This window comes from Oryctolagus cuniculus, chromosome 2 (assembly GCF_051225735.1).
Source record: "Oryctolagus cuniculus isolate XC-2025 breed Fujian yellow rabbit chromosome 2, ASM5122573v1, whole genome shotgun sequence".
NCBI classification, from domain to species: Eukaryota; Metazoa; Chordata; class Mammalia; order Lagomorpha; family Leporidae; genus Oryctolagus; species Oryctolagus cuniculus.
This window is the reverse complement of record NC_142868.1, coordinates 50,445,749-50,468,281: the sequence shown is the minus strand read 5'-3', so window position 1 is coordinate 50,468,281 and position 22,533 is coordinate 50,445,749. Positions and strand designations below refer to the sequence as shown.

General features: G+C 39.3%; 1 long non-coding RNA gene across 2 annotated transcripts in view; it reads left to right on the top strand.

Annotated features, from left to right (window-relative positions):
- Positions 1-527: 527 nt before the first annotated feature.
- LOC149127758 (uncharacterized) overlaps positions 528-22,533 on the top strand; it is an 80,364-nt gene continuing 58,358 nt past the window's right edge. Inside the window, exons 1-2 of one of the 2 annotated variants that reach the window (XR_016228901.1) lie at positions 528-600; positions 22,038-22,144. This is a non-coding gene — a long non-coding RNA (uncharacterized LOC149127758). Of the gene's footprint in view, positions 601-16,471; positions 16,763-22,037; positions 22,145-22,533 lie in introns of those variants that run through there. The other variant, XR_016228902.1, reaches the window with a different exon arrangement.

Genomic DNA, 22,533 nt, shown 5'->3' with positions numbered 1-22,533 from the left:
CCCTCAAATGAGTAGATGTTGTTGGTTGTCCCTTTTATTCCTTGAGATAGGGTTGCAAGCTTGTCTTTATTTCTCAACAAGTGGGTGAATCTTGACCAAGTTTAGCCAATCACAGATAATTCCATTACCTTTGAGAGTGAACAGTTTAATCATAGACAGTTAATGCAATTTTGGCAGAGAAAGGGGGAGAGGTCTATTGAATGTCTTTTGGAAAACTTCTTCTTACTGGTAAATATTCCTACTGGAGGAAATATTTCTTTTTGCTTCTATAACTCAAAAATTTTTTTGCAACTCCTAGGATGTATGAGACTGCAGTAGCTTTCTTGAAATGATGTAAAACAATCCTAAGTCTGGATGAAAATAGATTGACAATGGAATGTGAAATACAGGAAAAAATCCTGTATCCCTTGTAAGGATTTTTAGATATGCTAGATAATAATACTACCAGTATTTAATTTATTGATGTTTATAAGATATCAAACTTTGAAAAGTGGTTAATTCTTATTATTGCTTTTTTCATTTTTGTTTTTCACAACAGCACTTGTCAGATATTGAGAAACCAATGAGTGAATGAAGAGGAGTCTCATGGAGTTGGAAGAGGTGAGAAAATATTTTATAAATTGTTAGGATACGGATATCAACAACTGTTTTTTCGTGTTCTCTCAATGTTGTTTTTAATTAATGTATCACTATTCGATTGATCTAATTATTCTAGCCTTTAGAAATCTCTGGTAAGGAAACATAGTGATAAAATTTTTTGCTGAGTTCAAAGTCTTCCATGAAGTTCTTTAGACTATTGTCCTCATCAATTCAGCCAAATTTGCTTTTTCAGAAGACTTTATTGCAAGGAGCGGATTGAAGTACTGATTTATATGGACATTTGTGACAGAATTCCGGATTCAGACTTAGGTTACTTTGAGAAAGATAAATGAGGATGATATATATAAGACTCATTGACTCACAGAAAGTAATAAACTGATTTGCTAACTCCTGTAATCATGTCAGTACATGAGAAATGTGAAATAAATCACAATAGCTAAATAAATAATTAAAATCACTAGCAGATGTACTTTATTCTTCTGGCCTCTAGTACTGTTTTCAAGGCCTAACCAACATTAGTTGATATCCTCCACTGCTTTTTGGAACTATATCTATTTTGGTTCTCATTCTTCCAAATGATTGAATTTGCAGACAAATTAGAAAATACTCTATTAAAATGCAAAAGCATCTCAATATGAGTTAGAAGACCTGGATTCTGGACCCAGGGCCAAGACTGACTGTGTAACTATACCATGTTAGGCAAATTTACTTAATCCATTTTCTCAAAGATTTAATCAAAGCCAAATTGAATTGAGTTTTGTAAAAAGCCACAGAATCCATGCTGCTGTCTATTGGTAAAGAGTCAATAAATTGACTATAAATTAAAACTTGTCTTACTTACCATATTATATAAACCTAACACTATTTCTTCACCATACACCATGAAGGTCCTTGCCTTTCAACTAATAATACACAAGGTTAGATGGTCAAGATGGGTCTGGACCTCTGGGAATGAGTAGCTCTTTGTCCCTCATGGACAGATGGCATTGTACTTGTTATGCCTAAACTTCGAACAGCTGTGTTTATTGGCCTTGTTGCATATCAACTTGTTATGGATACTCATGCCAGAAACTGTTGAGATGGGTCCATGATACTGAATAAGTGCACACATATAATTAATGAATCTGCTAATGACAGTGAACCATAAAACTGCTTATTTGCTCCATGCCATTTCTTGGCTAAATGCTGACTTTGAAGATGGCTTCAGATTCAAGTTTCTGCCCTGCCTCCCCAGAGCTGATTTATATTCTGTTGTCAAGTGATAGTTTTATGAGATTTAATTATGTTTTCTAGAGAAATAAGTCTGCATTGACACACTTGAAAACTTTTATGTCACACCTGTGTTCTGGATCTCTTGCATAAAAATCAAACCTGCATGTGCTTTTTTTTTTATTTATTGACAATGCTTTCATTGGTCCTCTTTTGACAACTCATATGTGAAGGATTTACTCTCAAGGTCGTACAACAGTATTTTGTTTTTAAGGATAATACAAACCTGTTTAATTATCAAAAATGTGAGACTTAGAAAACCAAGGAGGAGAGAACAGAATGAAGAAGAGAGAAAGGACAGAGAAAATATAACAACAAAGGAAATTTGTCTTGCAGGAAAATATTGAGAATAATTTACTTTATAAAAGTTAGCAGAAAATTGTGTCCTACAGTTTTTCTTTTTATTTATTGTGGTCTTGCTGTTAGGTTTGTGAGGTCAGAAAAGTTCACTTGCTGAATTCAAGAATTCAAGGTCAAAGAAATGCTAAAATGTTCAACAAATTTTCAAGAGTCAGAATACAGGGCATTTTTTTTTTTTTAGTTACACAACTGCTTCTGAGACTCTTTCTTCTTTTTTTCAGATTTTATTTATTTGAGAGGAAGAGTTACAGAGAGAAAAAGAGAGAGAGAGAGGGAGAGAGAGATTGTTCATCTGCTGATTACTCTCAAAATGGTGGCCAAGGCTGGAGCTGGGCTGCTCTGAAGCCAGGAGCCAGGAGCTTCTTCCAGGTCTCCCATGTAGGTACAGGCGCCCAAGCACTTGGGTCATCTTCTACCACTTTCCCAGGCCATAGCAGAGAGCTGGATCAGAAGAGGAACAGCTGGGACATGAACCGTTGTCCATATGGGATGCCAGCACCGCAGGCTGAAGCTTAGCCTACTATGCTACAACAGCACCGTTCTGAGACTCTGTTCTTCAACATTCACCAAACACCTATGATTGCAGCAAAGATAAAGTGAGGTAGTACCTGCTGAGAGGAGAGACTGTTTTCTTAATGTTGTTGAAGCCAATTATTGCTTGGAAGTTGGAATGGACAGAGTTTCATTGAAAGGATGTTATTGCAGCCTGTGCTGTTGCCTAGTGGAGTAAGCCTCTGTCTGCAGTACTGGAATTCCATATGGGAGCTGGTTCATGTCCTGGCTGCTCCTCTTCTTATCCAGCTCTCTGATGTGGCCTGGGAAAACAGTGGAAGATGGCCCACGTGTTTGGGTCTCTGCACTCTCGTGGGATACCCGGAAGAAGATCCTGGTTCCTGACTTCATGTTGGCAGAATTTCAGCTGTTAAGGCCATCTGGGGAGTGAACAAGCAGATGGAAGACCTCTCTCTCTCTCTTCCTCTGACTCTCTGTCACTCTACCTCTCAAATAAATAAATAAATAAAATCTTTATATAAAATGTTGTCAGAGGTGTCTTCATTAAAGCACAGAATGCTAGAGTAGGGGTGTGGATCTAGGTAATTCTAGCCTATCCTACTACTATTGTAAACCAGAAAATTGAGGACTTTTCAAGATCACCTAAAAAATTAGGGTCAAAGTTACTAAGTCACTAGGGAGAGAAAACACAAGGACATGGGTGTGTGGATTCTGGAGCTATATTTTGAACTAAAACATGATTTTGCCACCCACTGGTCTTATGTCCTTTGTTTTTTTTTAAACTTTTATTTAATGAATATAAATTTCCAAAGTACAGCTTATGGATTACAATGGCTTCCCCCCCATAACGTCCCTCCCACCCGCAACCCTCCCCTTTCCCTCTCCCTCTCCCCTTCCATTCACATCAAGATTCATTTTCGTTTCTCTTTATATACAGAATGTCCTTTGACAAGTCACCTAAATTCCTTAGAACTCATATTTCAGGCAAATAAAATGGAGGTATTACCTACCCTATGGTTTGCTTTACTTACCCAATAAGGTATTTGTATGTGATAATGTATGTAAAGTTTAAAAATCTATGTGTAGTAAATAAATGTGCACTTGGGCAATACCTAGAAAATTCTCAGTGAATATCAACTACTATGAGTTATTATTGCAGCAGCTGGAATTTCACATGTAATCAAATGCTGATGACAGCAGAGGACACTAGGATATCAAGAGCATGTGATGTTCTGTGAGAAGCTTATAATGCATCCAACAGTCAAGGATTAATGTCTGAATAGTAAGGCAACAATGGAAGGCAGTAACGTAAGTGGGTTATTCGTAAGAACTTCTCTTTGAGGTGAGGCAAGTAGGGCAATTTGGAACAGTGCAGTTGTAGAGAGGCAAGTGGCCTCCAAGGATTTTTCTTTCAAAGGCTGAGATCTCTAGCAAAATGTCCTACAAGCAGCAGGTGATTAGCATGAGCACTGGAGACAGAGTATCACAAAAAATCCAAATGAACATGAAAACATCACAGGAAAAAGACCTGGAGTGAGCTGTCTGCTGGATAAAAGGCAGCTTTTTGATGGCGCTCGTTAAATGAGAACATTTTTATTCTCGCTGCTTTTCTTTCTCCTTTCCTCTGACCTTAAAGGAAGGAGTCAGAAGAAGCAGCTGGTCTGAGAGGGTTAAAAACGAGGAAGAAAAAGAAACTTGCCCACAATCTCTATCCTGAAGACAAAAGCTGCGTCTTGAGTAAGACTCAGCCTGGGAAAAGTGTGAGGATGTCCTGTTTTTGATCGAAGCATATAATTAGGCTGGATAATTTTAATTAAGAATTAGAATGTGACTTCAACTCATGATAGATTTGTTATTACTATAGAGTATTAGAGATGTCACAGGTCGGGGAAAGGAAGAGCTAACTAAGTTTTCATCTGATGGCAAAGGAATGTGACTGTCACTGACTACCACTGAAGGAAGAGCAAGAGATAAAAATGAGGTTGCTTTGGGGCTGGTGCTATGATGCAGTAGGTTAATCCTCCACCTGCGGCGCCGGCATCCCATATGGGTGCTGGTTCTAGTCCTGGTTGCTCCTCTTCCACTCCAGCTCTCTGCTATGGCCTGGGAAAACAGTGGAAGATGGCCCAAGTCCTTGGGCCCCTGCACCCACGTGGGTGACCAGGAAGAAGCTCCTGGCTCCTGGCTTTGGATCGGTGCAGCTCCGGCCTTCGCAGCCATTTGGGGAGTGAACCAGCAGATGGAAGACCTCTCTCTGTCTCTCTGTCTGTCTGTAACTCGAACTCACAAATACAATAAATAAAATCTCTTAAAAAAAATGAAGTTGCTTCGTGATCATCTTACATCCTGTGTTATCAAGGCATCTTTTAACCTTTAGGCCCAAGTTGCCATCAGCTGCTAAATTATTCCAGATGGTTTTGTCACCTGATACTCTCATAGTCAAAAAGCCTATTATTCTATTAATTCATTTTTAGAATAAGGCAAGGAAATCATCTATATCTACCTAAATACATAGATACATATTTATATACCTGTCTGGTACAATTCTCTGTACCCTTCTGCATTCACTTCTCCATGCATATAATCTCCAGATTATATGCATGCATCAATCCTGAATTTTGGGTAAATGAAATAGTCCAGAGGATCTCTTAGTAAGTGAAACAATGTAACAAGAAGACAGAAGTTTCTAGCAGTTATGAGAGAAATGAACTAGAGTGTAAGCTTTGGAGTGATGGAATAAGGATCTCAGTGAACTTCCTCTTTCTCAAAAACAACACAAATATGAGTAAAGTAACTAAAAAGCAAACACTTCAGAAACCTGATAATAACCAGAGCCACAGAACTGACTGAAAATTATATGTGTAAGGGAAATTACCAAAAACAGTGAAACAGGACCTGGGGCATTTTAACTGGGGGCTATTGGTTTTCCCCCTCCAGGCCAGAACAGCAGTGAGGTACATAAATATCAACACTATTACAGATAATGGGAGGATCTGATCACCTGTAGAGTTTTGTTAAAAGCATAATTCCCTGGAGCACAGTTAATATTTTGCCTGTACTTGAAATATCCTGAGAAATCGCTATGCTTAGAAAGTGATGGCTACTTGTTGGACTTAGAAGTGTGTGTGTGTGTGTGTGTTTGTGTTTGTTTAGGGGGAAGCCAACCCCCAGGATATTGCTAAAACAATAGCAAATTGCTGGCAACTTCTCTACTGCCTGAGGCTGTGATTTCGGTTGGGCAAACAAGATCCAGCTGTGTAACTTAAAAGGAAATCCTCAAGAAGTGGACAACCATAGGAACTTTAAAACGCTCAGACATGTTCCTGTGGGTCTAAAAAGCTGCACATGTACAGATCTGAACAAATGGCAGGAAAAACCTGGGAAAGGAGAATGTATCAATCATTCACTGCTGGCTGACTTTGAACAAGTAAGAAACAAAAGCTAGGGATTTCTTGTAAATTGCTTGAAGAACCATCTTCTCACACTGGTACCCTTGGCACAGGTGAAAGATTTAAATTCACTGAAGGAAATCTGACTAATCCTTTTCTGACTTATACCAAGCCAGGTGTGACTTCTATAAAGTCAGGTTTATAAACAGAAACAAAAAATGAACAAAATTCTAGCAGAGAACTCAGAGGTCACATACATTTGGGATTGTAGAATCTAGGAAATTTGCTAAACAGTACACAACAAAAAAAGCAATAGCAAAAGCAACAAAATTTAGGGATGGATGGAGGACTGATATCACAGATGTTACATGATATTAAAAAAGTTCAACTTTTATTTTTTTTTATTTTTTATTTTCTGACAGGCAGAGTGGACAGTGAGAGAGAGAGACAGAGAGAAAGGTCTTCCTTTGCCGTTGGTTCACCCTCCAATGGCCGCCGCGGCCGGCGTGCTGCGGCCGGCGCACCGCGCTGATCCGATGGCAGGAGCCAGGAGCCAGGTGCTTATCCTGGTCTCCCATGGGGTGCAGGGCCCAAGCACCTGGGCCATCCTCCACTGCACTCCCTGGCCACAGCAGAGGGCTGGCCTGGAAGAGGGGCAACCGGGACAGAATCCGGCGCCCCAACCGGGACTAGAACCCGGTGTGCCGGTGCCGCTAGGCGGAGGATTAGCCTAGTGAGCCGCGGTGCCGGCCTAGTTCAACTTTTATTAAAAAATTGTCTTTTATAATAAGTCCCTGAGGAAGCTGAGACATTAATTTACTATTTACTATTCAATGTCACTATTTTAGTGATAGACAAAGGAAAGAACTTTTAAAGAGTTAAAAGGAGGTAAATTATATCTCACCAAATAGAGAATTTTATTAAGGTATTTAAAACATTTTTAAAAAGTGCCACATAGATGCTGGCTTAATTCCTAAGCCGGAAAAAGATGCAGCACTGAAAGAGAATTACAGACCAATATCCCTGATGAACATAGATGCAAAAATCCTCAATAAAATTCTCGCCAATAGAATGCAACAACACATCAGAAAGATCATCCACCCAGACCAAGTGGGATTTATCCCTGGTATGCAGGGATGGTTTAATGTGCGCAAGACAATCAATGTGATACACCACATTAACAGACTGCAGAAGAAAAACCATATGATTATCTCAATAGATGCAGAGAAAGCATTTGATAAAATACAACACCCGTTCATGATGAAAACTCTAAGCAAACTGGGTTTGGAAGGAACATTCCTCAATACAATCAAAGCAATCTATGAAAAACCCACAGCCAACATCCTATTGAATGGGGAAAAGTTGGAAGCATTTCCACTGAGATCTGGAACCAGACAGGGATGCCCACTCTCACCACTGCTATTCAATATAGTTCTGGAGGTTCTAGCCAGAGCTATTAGGCAAGAAAAAGAAATTAAAGGGATACAAATTGGGAAGGAAGAACTCAAACTATCCCTCTTTGCAGATGACATGATTCTGTATTTAGGGGACCCAAAGAACTCTACTAAGAGACTATTGGAACTCATAGAAGAGTTTGGCAAAGTAGCAGGGTATAAAATCAATGCACAAAAATCAACAGCCTTTGTATACACAGACAATGCCATGGCTGAGGAAGAACTTCTAAGATCAATCCCATTCACAATAGCCACAAAAACAATCAAATACCTTGGAATAAACGTAACCAAAGACGTTAAAGATCTCTACGATGAAAATTACAAAACCTTAAAGAAAGAAATAGAAGAGGATACCAAGAAATGGAAAAATCCTCCATGCTCATGGATTGGAAGAATCAATATCATCAAAATGTCCATTCTCCCAAAAGCAATTTACAGATTCAATGCAATACCAATCAAGATACCAAAGACCTTCTTCTCAGATCTGGAAAAAATGGTGCTGAAATTTATATGGAGGCACAAGAGACCTCGAATAGCTAAAGCAATCTTGTACAACAAAAACAAAGCTGGAGGCATCACAATACCAGATTTCAGGACATACTACAGGGCAGTTGTAATTAAAACAGCATGGTACTGGTACAGAAACAGATGGATAGACCAATGGAACAGAATTGAAACACCAGAAATCAACCCAAACATCTACAGCCAACTTATATTTGATCAAGGATCTAAAACTAATTCCTGGAGCAAGGACAGTCTATTCAATAAATGGTGCTGGGAAAATTGGATTTCCACGTGCAGAAGCATGAAGCAAGACCCCTACCTTACACCTTACACAAAAATCCACTCAACATGGATTAAAGACCTAAATCTACGACCTGACACCATCAAGTTACTAGAGAACATTGGAGAAACCCTTCAAGATATTGGCACAGGCAAAGAATTTCTGGAAAAGACCCGGGAGGCACAGGCAGTCAAAGCCAAAATCAACTATTGGGATTGCATCAAATTGAGAATTTTCTGTACTGCAAAAGAAACAGTCAGGAGAGTGAAGAGACAACTGACAGAATGGGAAAAAATATTTGCAAACTATGCAACTGATAAAGGGTTAATAACCAGAATCTACAAAGAGATCAAGAAACTCCACAACATCAAAACAAACAACCCACTTAAGAGATGGGCCAAGGACCTCAATAGACATTTTTCAAAAGAGGAAATCCAAATGGCCAACAGGCACATGAAAAAATGTTCAAGGTCATTAGCAATCAGGGAAATGCAAATCAAAAGCACAATGAGGTTTCACCTCACCCCGGTTAGAATGGCTCACATGCAGAAATCTACCAACAACAGATGCTGGCGAGGATGTGGGGAAAAAGGGATGCTAACCCACTGTTGGTGGGAATGCAAACTGGTCAAGCCACTATGGAAGTCAGTCTGGAGATTCCTCAGAAACCTGAAGATAACCCTACCGTTCGACCCAGCCATCCCACTCCTTGGAATTTACCCAAAGGAATTTCAATTGGCAAACAAAAAAGAGGTCTGCACCCTAATGTTTATTGCAGCTCAATTCACAATAGCTAAGACCTGGAACCAACCTAAATGCCCATCAACGATAGACTGGATAAAGAAATTATGGGATATGTACTCTTTAGAATACTATACCGCAGTAAGAAACAACGAAATCCAGTCATTTGCAACAAAATGGAGGAATCTGGAACACATCATGCTGAGTGAAATAAGCCAGTCCCAAAGGGACAAATACCATATGTTCTCCCTGATCGGTGACGACTGACTGACACCAAGAGGGAAACCTGTTGGAGTGAGGTGGACACTATGGGAAACGGTGGCTTGATCAGCATAGCCCTGACTGTTAATGAACAACTTAATACATTATCCCTCTTAGTAGTTTTTTTATCTGTTCTACTTAATATGACTGGTTTAGATCTGTAATTGATGCACAGTTATTCTTAAGTGTTGAAAATTAACTGAAATGTGATCCCTGTTGAACATGGTGGTGGGAATGGGAGAGGGAAGAGATGTATAATTTGGGACATGCTCAGGCTGACTTGCCCCAAGTGGTGGAGTTGGAAGCATACCAGGGGATTCCAATTCAATCCCATCGAGGTGGCATGTACCAATGCCATCTCACTGTTCCAGGTGATCAGTTTCAGTTCACAGTTGGTCATGGTGGAGGGACTGGAAGTCAAAGGGAGCACATAGACAAGTCTAGTACCTGCTAACGCTAACCGATGGAGTAAATAAAGGGGAGAGTGATCCAACATGGGAAGTGAGATACTCAGCAGACTCATAGAATGGCAGATGTCCTAAATAGCACTCTGGCCTCAGAATCAGCCCTAAAGGCATTCGGAGCTGGCTGAAAAGCCCATGAGAGTATTTCAGGCATGGAAAGCCAAGACACTCTGGCAAAAGATCTCTGTGAGTGAGATCCCAGTGGAAAGAACAGGTCATCAAAAAAGGAGGTACCTTTCTCTGAAGGGAGGAGAGAACCTCCACTTTGACTATGACCTTGTCTAATCAAGATAAGAGTCGGAGAACTCAGAGGGCTTCCATAGCCTTGGAAACTCATGACTGGAGCATAGGGAGATTACTGATGCCATAGACAGGAGTGTCAATTGGTAAAGTCAACAACAGGAGTCACTGTGCACTTACTCCTCATGTAGGATCTCTATCCTTAATGTGCTGTACATTGAGATTTAATGCTATAACGAGTACTCAAACAATATATTTCACTTTGTGTTTCTATGGGGGTGCAAACTGTTGAAATCCTTACTTAATGCATACTAAACTGATCCTCTGTAAAAAAAAAAAAAAAAAAAAAAAAAAAAAAGAAGAAGAAGAAATTATCAATTCCCAACTTGACTCTCATTGGGATTAAACATGACAATAGGTCTGCTCTGATTTCATCATCATTTAAAAAAAATCATCTATTATTTTTCACTTTATGTTTCTGTGTGGGAGCAAACTGTTGAAATCCATACTTGATGTATACTAAGCTGATCTTCTGTGTATTAAGATAATCGAAAATGAATCTTGATGTGAATGGAAGGGGAGAGGGAGTGGGAAAGGGGAGGGTTGTGGGTGGGAGGGACGGTATGGGGGGGAAGCCATTGTAATCCATAAGTCGTACTTTGGAAATTTATATGCATTAAATAAAAGTTAAAAAAAAAAAAGTGCCACATAGAAATTCTGAGGTTGAGAATAATAATAACAGAAGAGAAAAACTGACAATGTAATAGAAGCTATGAGCCTATAAATAAAAGTAGTAGACTTGAAGAAACGTCAATAGAAATCATGCAGTCTTAAGAATGGAAAGAAGAAAGAGAAAGGAGAGATGGTCAGTGTCAGAGAGTTGTGAATAGCATAGACATCTATGTAATGAAAATCGTAACAGAAGGAGAAGGGAAGAAAACATTGAATAAATAATGACCAAAACATTCTCAATTGATGAAAAATATTAATAAGCACATTCAAAAATTTTAATATAGTCCAAATACAACAACCTCAAAGATATTCATATATAAACCCTTCATAGTTGAGTTAAAGAAAGATAATTTTAAAAATATCGAAAGTAGCAGGGGAAAAATGATGTATCTTGTATTAGACATTCTTAATGAGATTAACTCCTGAGTTCTCATTGGGAAAAATAGAGGCTAGAAGACAGTAGGGGTAACACATTTTAAATGTGTGGAAAGAAAAAGATTGTCAACCAAGAATCCCATATCAGATGTTATTCTTCAAAAGCAAATAAATTTCTGGAGAAATGAAAAAAAGAAGTAGCTACTCACAGATCTACCTTACATGAGATACTGAAGTATCTCCTAGAGGCTAGAAATGAATGTACAAGAAATCAAATTGTTATGAAGAAATACACATAAAGGTAAATGATGCCTTGATGAAAGGCAGCATAAATATACATTTATCTGTAACTGTCCTCTTTTAAAAGTTAAGCACATAAAATGGCAATTATAAAAGTGTTTATTGTAACCCCAGGAACATATAAAAATGTGATGTGTGGGATCAATAATAGCACAGAAGAAAGGGAAGAGAATGGAGGTATAACAGAATAAATTTTTCTATAACATTAAAATTGGAATTAATTTTACTACATTATATAAGATGTTAATAGTGATTCTTAGAGCAACTGCTAAAAATAATATTTAAAAATATGTAGCAAATGAATTGAAGAGAATTAAAGTGCTGAAAAAATCAAACACAACAGAAGACAAATTGAGGAACAGAGGACAAAGAAAGAAAGACATAAAAATAACAAAATTATAAATTCTACATTGTCAGTGACTATATTAAATGTAGATACATTAGACATATCAATCAAAGGGCAGAAAGACTGGCAAAATGCGTTTTTTTTTCCTTTAAACATTTATTTATTTATTTGAAAGCCAGAATTACACAGAGAGAAAAGAGGCAGAGAGAGAGAGAGAGAGAGAGAGAGAGAGAGGTCTTCCATCCGATGGTTCACTCCACAATTTGCTGCAATGGCCGGAGCTGCGCCAATCCAAAGCCAGGAGCCAGGAGCTTCTTCCTGGTCTCTGATGTGGGTGCAGGGGCCCAAGGATTTGGGCCATCTTCTACTGCTTTACCTGGCCATAGCAGAGAGCTGGATCAGAAGTGGAGCAGCCGGGTCTCAAACCTGTTCCCAAATGGGATGCTGGCGCTTCAGGCCAGGGCGTTAACCCTCTGCGCCACAGCAGAATGGGTTTAATAAAAAAAAATGGTACAACCAACTGTATGCTTTCTATAAGCACTATACTTAAGGTTCAAAGAAACAAATATATTGAATAAAGAAATAAAGACTAAAATTTTCAAAGACATAGAAAAAATGGAAAATTGCATACCATGCAAACAATACCCCCTACCCAAAGGAAAACAGTATAAAATAGTTATACTAATATCAATCAGATAGGCATTTTAATGGATGCTAGTGTGCCTGTGACCCTCAGGTGACCAAATTGGACTTTTTCTGCATTTCTGTGTTATGTTTGATTTATGAGCTTCCTCTCCTACATGGTGTCATTATGGCAAGAAAGTCAAGACGATTCTCAGTTTGCCAGAGAGTCTTGAAAATGAGAGTCGGTGACTATGTACCAGTCAGGACATTGGTCTTGCTATGAGTCAACGGCACGTTGGCAGGGACTACTGTCAGGGAGCTCTCTCTCCATACAGTCATCCAGGGAGCCAGAACTATCACAGAATTCACCATTGTTTGGCTGCTTCACCTGGGAGCCTACTTCATCACTACAGCAGGAGAAAAGAATGCATGCGTCTCCCTTCTGTCCTTCACTTCAGTCTGAGTCATTTGTTTACCAGATTCTGCTTTCAGCAAAGGTTCAGTTGACTCCTCCTATTTTGTGTGGAACACACTTACCTTCTCCTAAAGTATTTGATGAAATTCAGCATTTTTCATCATAAAAATGCTCAAAAGGTAGGAGCACAAGGGAACTTCTCAACTTGATAAGGGGCACTTTTGAAAAGTACACAGCTAGATCATTCTTACTGCCAAATGTCTTCCCAGATCAGATGTAATGCAAGGAGGCCACTTTTGCCTTTTCTAGTAAATACTGTACTAGAAGTTAAAGAGATGGCAATTAATCAAGAAAAAGAATAAAAGGCATCCAATTGAAAAGGAAAAAGTACAATTATGTCTTTTTGCAGATAATTTCATATATAATTTTGTGTATAGAATATTATCAGGAATTCGTTATTGGAGTTAATTAAGAAGTTCATCAATGTAGCAGAATATAAGTTCAACAAATGAAAATCAATTTATAAACATTCTGAACATTTTTTTAATTTGACAGGCAGAATTAGAGAGAGAGACAGAGAGAAAGGTCTTCCATCCGATGGTTTACCCCCCAAATAGCCGCTACAGCCAGCGCACTGTGCTGATCCGAAGCCAGGAGCCAGGTGCTTCCTCCCTGGTCTCCCATGTGGGTGCAAGGGCCCAAGCACTTGGGCCATCCTCCACTGCCCTCCCGGGCCACAGCAGAGAGCTGAACTGGAAGAGGAGCAATCGACTAGAACCTGGTGCCCATATGAGATGCTGGCGCTGCAGGCGGGGGATTAACCAAGTGAACCATGGTGCCAGCCCATGTAAACTTTTAGGCTGCTGATACCATGAAGAAACTAAATTGATAATCCACACTATGGTAGAAAATGCATATAAATCCCATATTTCATAAGGAACTTGTAATCCAAATATATAAAGAACTCATAAGTCAATAAAAAACACAAATTACCCAGTTAAAAAGTGGCAAAGGGTTTGTATAAGCATTTTCCAAAGAAGTACAAATTCCCATGAAAAATGGCACTAAATGCAATTATTAGGGAAATATAAGTAAAATTACAGTGCGATACCATTTCTCACCCAAGAAGATTGGTAAAATGCAAAAGACAGAAAATAACATGTTGGTAGAATGTGGCAAAATCGCAATCATCATGCAACTGCTGGTGGGAATGTAAGATGTTGAAGCCACTTTGGAAAACAGTTTGGCAGTTTTCATATGATCCAACAATTCCACTCCAGGTTTATACCCAAGAGAAATGGAAGTATATGTCCACAAAGACTTGTGCATTAATGTGCCTGCTCATAGCAGATTTATTCATAGTTATCAAGAAGTAGACAAAACTCAAACTCCATCAGCTGCTGAGTAGGTAAACACAATTGGTGTGTGTATAAAAGAGATTTTCAGTCTTAAAAAATAAAGAAAGTTCTGATATGTGTTACAGTATGGATGAAACTTGAGAGAATTTTGCTCGGTGAAAGAAGCCAGCCACAAACGGTCACCTATTATGCAAAGTACAGTGAAGTGCTTATCATAGGCAAATACGTAGAGACAGCAAGTAGGCTTATAGCTGTCTGGGGCTGGAGTGAAGCTGAGGGAGCAAGGATAGAGGTCACCCATTCATGCCTCTGAGGTTCCTTTTGGATTATTGAAATTTTCTAAAATTAGAATGTCATGATTTGTACAGCTCTGTTAATATTATAAATACTATTGAATGTGCAGATTTTTAAAAAGATTATTTGAGAGGCAGAGTTAGAGAGAGAGAGAGAGAGAAAGAGAGAGAAGGATTGTCCATCTGCTGATTACTCTCAAAATGGCGGCCAAGGTTGGAGCTGGGCTGATCTGAAGCCAGGAGCCAGGAGCTTCTTCCAAGTCTCCCATGTAGGTACAGGCGCCCAAGCACTTGGGTCATCTTCTACCACTTTCCCAAGCCATAGCAGAGAGCTGGATCAAAAGAGGGGCAGCTGGGACTAGAACTGGCACCCATATGGGATGCCAACACTGCAGGCGGAGGCCTAGCTCATAACGCCACAGTGCCAGCCCCTTGAACTGTACAGTTTAAGCAGATGAAATTTATAGTATGTGAAATATATCTCAATAAAGCTGTAAAAATAACCTGAAATCCCAATTCTAACACACAGCTCTTTTCATTCACATACTGAACCTTTGCAAAATCAAGTAACTTGTCCAATGTCATGCATGTAGGATGCAATAGATTAAGGACAGAAGCTAAATGTGTCTAATCCTGGAATTTGGGTTCTTAACCTTACTTAGATCTCCACTGGGCAAAAGGATCTTACCTTATTAGGACAATTCTCTTATCCAAAATTCCAAAACCCTGAGTGGTTTACAAAAATCATTACTACCTGTCTCATAGCAAGCTATTATATAAAGAGAAATTGATAAAATCATAAATCAAGTAAAGACTATAGATAGTCATTTCCCCCACCTATATTATGTAGATTCTCTGTCCCACCTTCTTTTTCACATAAACAGTGCAGTGAGGGTTTAATCCAAAAATAAAAAAAAATTAAATATCTATGTAGTAAAGATTTTGAAACTAGACTGATGGTTGGGAGAGGGGGTATGCGTGTAGGGTAAGACATGTTCATTTACATCTATTTTTTACCTGCATACATTAAGCAGAGTCAGAGTGTTTTATATATGCAGAAATGTCACTGTTTCTTCTGTGTATTGTCACAGCCACACTTACTTGACTTGCTGACTGCCATTTCATCCTTACCGCCTCAGACTGCTCTTCATACTGCACATAATAGTCAAACTCCTATTGATGGCTCCTTGGTCACATCCGGGGCTTTGAAGACCAAGACAGAACCTTGGAAAATATTACTCAAGGATAGGGACACAGTGAAGGAGACAGAAAAGTAGCCCTCAGAGTCAAGAGCACTATTGTAGTTAGTTACAGGGACTTAATGTGCAGTCTGTCAGACCCTAACCTTTGTAATATAACAGGAAGAGAAAAACGGCAGGAAAGTAGAGTTAATCTGGAAATTAACTGATAACTTTCAAGAAATTAGTTTTAGGGGTTGTCATTGTGGCTTAATGGGTGAAGCCTCCACCTGCAACACCAGCATCTCACTTGGCTCTTTGAGTCCTAGATGCTCCATTTCTGATCCAGCTCCCCGCTAAAGGCCTGGGAAAGGCATCAGAAGATGGACAAAGTGTTTGGGCCCTTGCCACCCATGTAGGAGACTTGGATGAAGCTCCTGACTCCTGGCTTCAGTCTGGCCCAGTCCTAGGCATTCCAACCATTTGGGAGAATGAACCAGCACATGGAAAATCTCTTTCTCCTTCTCTCTGTAACTCTAACTTTCAAGTAAAATAAACAAATCTTAAAAAAAAAAAAAAACAACACACAATAGTTTAGGCACAAGTGATTCATTTGGGAGGCAATATCAGGAATCCCAGAAGGGCAGTGAGTGGGACAAAGAAAGGAAAGCACCAGTTAAGCGTGCTTTACCAGGTAATGACTTAGGCAACTGCAGCTGAATGCCCTGGCGAACTTCTGGAAGTGGTGTTGACTAATAGCCCCCAAGTTATGCCAGCTGAGGGGAGTGGGAACTTAGAAACTCACCACTCAGTGGCTGGTTGAGTATTGTTCAAGACAGAGGTTAGGAAGATGTTCCTTGGAATGTCCTGCCTGCTATACGTGTGGCACAAGATTTAGTAGCCAGAGAATGGCTTTCGGCTAAAGAAATGTAAGTGTCATCACTCATGCCTTCGTGGGAGGAGAACAATGAAGTGTGCCGCAACTCCTGGAAGGCGACATTTCGTGGTGAAGAGCTGTAAGAGGTGCCTTCCTGGTGGAGGAAATGGCAAGTGGAAAGGATAAGAGGTAGGATGTAACTATTGTGTTTGAGGCTGAAAAACAGGCCAGGGAGGCTAAGTATTTGGAGTTAGTAGAAAGTGATGTGCAGGGAACTAGGTTGGAAGGTCCAGAGAAGATGGAGCCTTGATGAAAATGGAAATAGGGCTTGGATTATGCTCCAGGAGTAAAGAGGACCAACTGAAGAATTTTAGGTAAGGGGGGGGGCAGCACGGTGGCACACTAGGTTAATCCTCCACCTGTGGCACCAGCATCCCATATGGGCACCAAGTTCTAGTCCCAGTTGCTCCTCTTCCCATCCAGCTCTCTGCTGTGGCCCCGGGAGGGCAGTGGAGGATGGCCTAAGTGCTTGGACCTTGTACCCGCATGGGAGACCAGGAAGAGGCACCTGGCTCCTGGCTTCAGATTGGCATAGCTCTGGACGTTGCGGCCATTTTGGGGGTGAACCATCGGATGGAAGACCTTTCTCTGTCTCTCTCTCACTGTTTATAACTCTACCTGTCAAATAAATTAAAAAAATCTTTTAAAAAAAGAATTTTAGATAATGGAAGGAGATGATTTGATTTACATTTTTAAAAGACCCGTATAACTTCCATGTACTGGATGAATTAGAAAGGGGTGAGAGTAGATGAGGGTGGTAGCAATGAGCATGGACATCAATGAAAGGGTTTGATATTTTAATACACAAAATAGAACCCATGATTTGAAGATGTTTGGTTGGAGCAACCAGGCTCTTGGGAAAGACATTTCCTGAGATAAGGAAGACTGGAGTAGGAAGAGTTTAAAATGGGAAATATTCGGTATTATGTGATGCTATGACATGTGCAGCTGAAGGTGTTAAACAGGCAGTTGGTAGATGGTAGTTTGGAGACATCTGAATTTGATAAATGTATTTAAGGACCACCAATGTGTACTTAACCTTTAATATTGTGGCGTTTGAGGGCAGGTGTTTGGTGAAGAGGATAAGTTGCTACTTGGAACAGCTGTATGCCATGTCTGAGTACTTGGTTGGAGCCTCAGTTTTTCCATTTCTGGTTCAGTTTCTTACTGGTGCACATCCTGAGAGATGAAAGATGATGACTTAAGTACTTTGGTCCCACCGCTCATGTTGAAGACCTGGAGGGAGTTCCAGGTTTCTGGCTTTGGTTTGGGCCAGTCCAAGCTGTTGTGAGCATTTGGGGAGTGATCTCTTTCTGCCATTCAAATAAGATGAAAAATAAAATAAAAAAATACAGGGCTATATTAACTTATTTAGGGAGGGAATTGAAACAGCAAAGGAGAGGGGCTACTTTGTGACAAAGCAGATTAAATACCCATTTGTGATACCAGCATTCCATAACTGGCACTGGTTTGAGTCCTAACTACTTTGCTTCTTGTCCAGCTTCCCGCTAATGCACCTGGGAAGGCAGCAGAAGATGGCCTAAGTGCTTGGACACCTGACACCCATTTAGGAGACCAGGATGGAGTTCTCAGCTCCTGGCTTTAGCCTGGCCTAAATTTGGCTGATGCAGGCATATGGGGAGTGAAGTAGCGAATGGACCATCTCTCTTCCTTTCCCTCTTTCTATCAATCTGCTTTTCAAATAAATAAATCTTAAAGAAGCAATAGAAAAGCAGATATATTTGTGCATCAATAAGCAAGGAATACAATCCTTTAATGGCCAGCTAGAGGAGGAACTGGCAAGGAAGACTGAGAAAGATGAGCCTGTGAGGTAGAAAGAACAGAGGAGTGTGCTGTTGTGGACACTATTAATCACTGCATTCTGTAGGTAAGTGATGCCTCAAAAAGTCTTAGTAAGCTTAAGCAAAAATGAGAATTTATTGAACTGTGTAATTGAAAAATCAATATTATTGGCTACAAGCATGGCTAGATCTAAGTGCTCAAATGATATCATTTATTATTATTTTTAGCTCTGTCTCCTTTATTTTTATGCTGAGTCTTTTCACATGGTCACACAATATTCTTGCTTATGAACTCAATTGTAAGAGAATCTATTTCTTAATATTCATCCCTAAATTGATTATGATCAGGGAATGTGAGAAACAGTGATTGAGAGCATAGAATTCAACTCATCTCCATCATTTATTAGCTGTGTGAACTTGGACTAGTCAATTATTCTCTGGTTCTAATCCATAATCATTGAAATACGACTATAACTATTAAGTGAATTAAAAGTGTTTAGAACAGTGCCTTGCATAGAGAAACATTCTGTGCTATTATTTATTGAATAGGCCTGGAGTAGGGGGATTATCTCTATTTGAAATGATATGACCAAGAGAAGGAGAAAGGAACAAAATTAAGGTATGGTTACCAGAGGAGAAGGGACTCTGAGTGAAAGAAATCCAATAGACATTCTCAGCAGAAACAGAATAATGTTCTAAGAAGCAAGCCATAGTGAACAGGGTGACGTACTGCTGAAGAAGCAGGCAAAACAACAAAACAGAAGTGCCTGTTGGATTTGGAGACATGATGTCCATGGACAGCATAAGGCTGAAGGTGAGTGGGAGGCAAGGAAGCAGAGAAACCAATAGACCACGCCTCAAGATTTCCTATGGAGTAACCAGAGAAATTGAGCTGATAGCAGCAGGAAGTGTAAGAGCTGATGATTTTTTTTAATGAGTGATAGGTATGTTTATGTCCAATGAGAATGGCCTGACTGAGGTTAATGCACGTTGCAGATAAAGGGAGAAAGAAGAGGCTAAGTCTTTGAGAAAGCAAGAGGTGATAAATTCCAGATCTTAGGTGCAAGAAGTTTGCCTTTCGTCAGAGAGGAAGCCATTTTTTTCCAAAGGAAGAATGGTGAAGGTGGGGACAATGGGCATGGGTACTGCAGGTTTAGAATTTTGGTGAGAGAAATATACTCTTCCTTCATTGCCTTCTTTACAGTGCAGTGAAAAATGAGGTCATCCTTTGAGAATGAGTGTGTATTGGAGCAGGGAGAGAAAAGTTTTGATACAGTCTTCTCAGGGCCATCGTGGGATAGAGCACCATCTCTGCTAGACTATGAGTTTAATGAGGTTTGGTTATCCACTGTGCTGGCATCTTGGTGTGTCAGGGAATCTCATTATGGAAGGCAAGTTACACATTTTCTGATCACATTCTTACAATTTCTAAATTTGTTTTTAATTATTCAAGCATTGTGGATATTTTAGATCACTGTCCCACTTCTGAGGAATCTGACACTCGTCCTGCTATATGTCACCTGCGACAAGTACAAAGTTAGAAGCTTCTCTTTTGCTCTGCCCAATGCTCAGGGCCTCACTGTGCCCTGTGGACTTGTTGCTGTTTGGATGCTGGAAGGTGGCTTTTTTTCTTCACTTGGTCAGAGTTGTTTCTGGACTCACTTGGCTCCTCAGTTCCATAGAAGGTTTTGTAGGTGGGAACTCCTCATCAGACTCTAGTGAGAAGGGCTGTGGTAACTTTTTTCTCACAATAGCTGAGGTGTGCAAGACCAGTGACTCCACTGCCCAGGTTCTGGGACAGTGCTGTCAAGTCCCTCAAGGTGATCATTTGCATATAATACCTCCATATTTCTACATATAAGACATTGTCAGATTTGACCCTTTCTCATTATACCTATCTTTTCTCCAGTATTTTTTCCTCTGTTTTGCTTTGGAAGAATATTTTCTATTATTGGAATGAAATCCCTCACACTCTTAAATTTTGTTTTCTCTTAGAAGCAGGCCCTCTAGGCCAGTAGTTTCTAAGAGCTTTATCATTTAGTAGGAAGTGTCTAAGCATGCATCTATAATGTGTGTATTTTTAGTTAAATGTGTGTTCATATGAACATCCATTTGTATGTGTGTACATTAATGTGTATGCATTTTACAATTAAATGTTCAGATGCACATCCATTTTATATATGATACGCCTCTTTATGTATGTACTTATATATAGATGCTCCTCACCTTATGGGGGATTATGTCCCAGTAACTCTATCATGAGTAGAAAATATCTTGAAAAAAATGTTTTTAGTACACTCAAGCAATTAAACTTCTTTATTTGGTAACACAATATGCTGTTAGGGTACCAGTTCATGAGATCTCATGACTGACTAGAAACTAGGCCACTGCTATTACTGCCCAGAATGGCAAGAGAGGCTCATATCACATGTGTTAGCCTTAGGAAAGATGAAAGTTCGGAGTCCAAAGTACAGTTTCTAGTGAGTGTATGTGGCTTTCACACTGTTGTAAGGTAAAAAGAATTGCAAGTCAAACCATCAGAAGTTAGGAACCATCTATATTTACATAATTAATAAGTTATATATACATGTTATAATTATATAATATATACTGTATTACTAGTTCAGGTTCTTTAAAAATATGTTCAAAATATAAATTTATATGAAGTATTATAAACATGAAATTTAAAAATTTAAAATTTATTTAAGCATATTTAATTTATTAGCAGTATTAGATGCCTAATTATCATCACTGAAATGTTTAATAATTAATAATAGTATACTTAGTAAGAGTAAAATGAATGAGTAATATTTTTATAATTAAATGGAGGGTTTAGAGCTCAGAAGATAGTCTAATCCTTTCTAACCTTAAATAGGCCCACAGTAACACTGGGATATGGTTAACTTGGCTTTGACCAGACTTCACCTTGGAGCCATAATCAATGATGTCAGAAACTGTAGAGGATTTTGGAACAAAACAGAAGATTAACAAATTGGGCATGAGGGTTCTAAAAGCCTGTGATTTAATTTGACCTATGCCTTTATAATGCCACTGCTTCCGCATTGCCAACAGTTACTTATTTCATGAAGTCAGGGATTTTCCTATGTTGCTAAAAAGCCTGAAGAGTGTGTTGAGGACTCTTGAGGCAAAATGTGTTGCTTTCCGACCCTTTTATGGAGGCTATCCATACAAAGATAAGGTGAGGTTGAAAAATACTTTTTAAGAAATGTGATTTATGTGTTTCTTGAAAAGCAGAGAGAGAAAGAGTGAGAGATCATCCATAAGCTGGGTACACTGGTTCATTCCCCAAATTCCTGAAATGCTAGGCCAGGCCAAAGCCAGATGCTGGAGACTCTGGATGCCCCATCTGGGTGGCAGAGATGCAAATATTGGAGCCATCACCTGCTGCCTGCCAGCATGTACATGAGCAGAAAGCTGGAATAGAGAGCAGAGCCAAGACTCAAACCAAGGCATGCTGATATGGGTTATGGACATCCCAAAAAGCATTGTAACCACGGTGGCGAGTACCAGCCCTCCAATTTCTTTTGACAAGGGAGTAAAAAATGGAATCAAGATGATTGATGACTGCTTTTCTTTTTTAGATTATTAATCATGCTGGAATGAGTCAATGTGGGAGTACTTCACGGACTGTGGAGCTGATCTTTCACCTACATCTTTCTGTCTCCATCTTTAAAGGGACACCATCAAGGTATGGTTATGAGCTAAGGGTTTTTTTTTTTTTTTTTTTTCAACAAATGTAATTTCTAAGTGAGTAGAGTCTCCTTCAAGCTTGTCAAAGGTAATGTATTTATTCTAATAATACTGTCATTGCTCCAAACAACTTTTGTAATTGCCCTTAGAATTCATCACAAGCTATCTAGTGAACGTTGGTACTAATATATTAAAAGCCAACCTTAATTTTTAAAAATCAGAATTGATAAGCTTGATTGCATATATTATTCAGAGAACTCAGATTTGAATGAATATCCTCCTGAGGTTGGTCACAAGAACATATGACAAATTCTGAGAATAATTCTAAGTGAGACAGCTGAGCATAGCTATTTGGATGTGAGACTATGGAATTAAGCAAAAGTGATT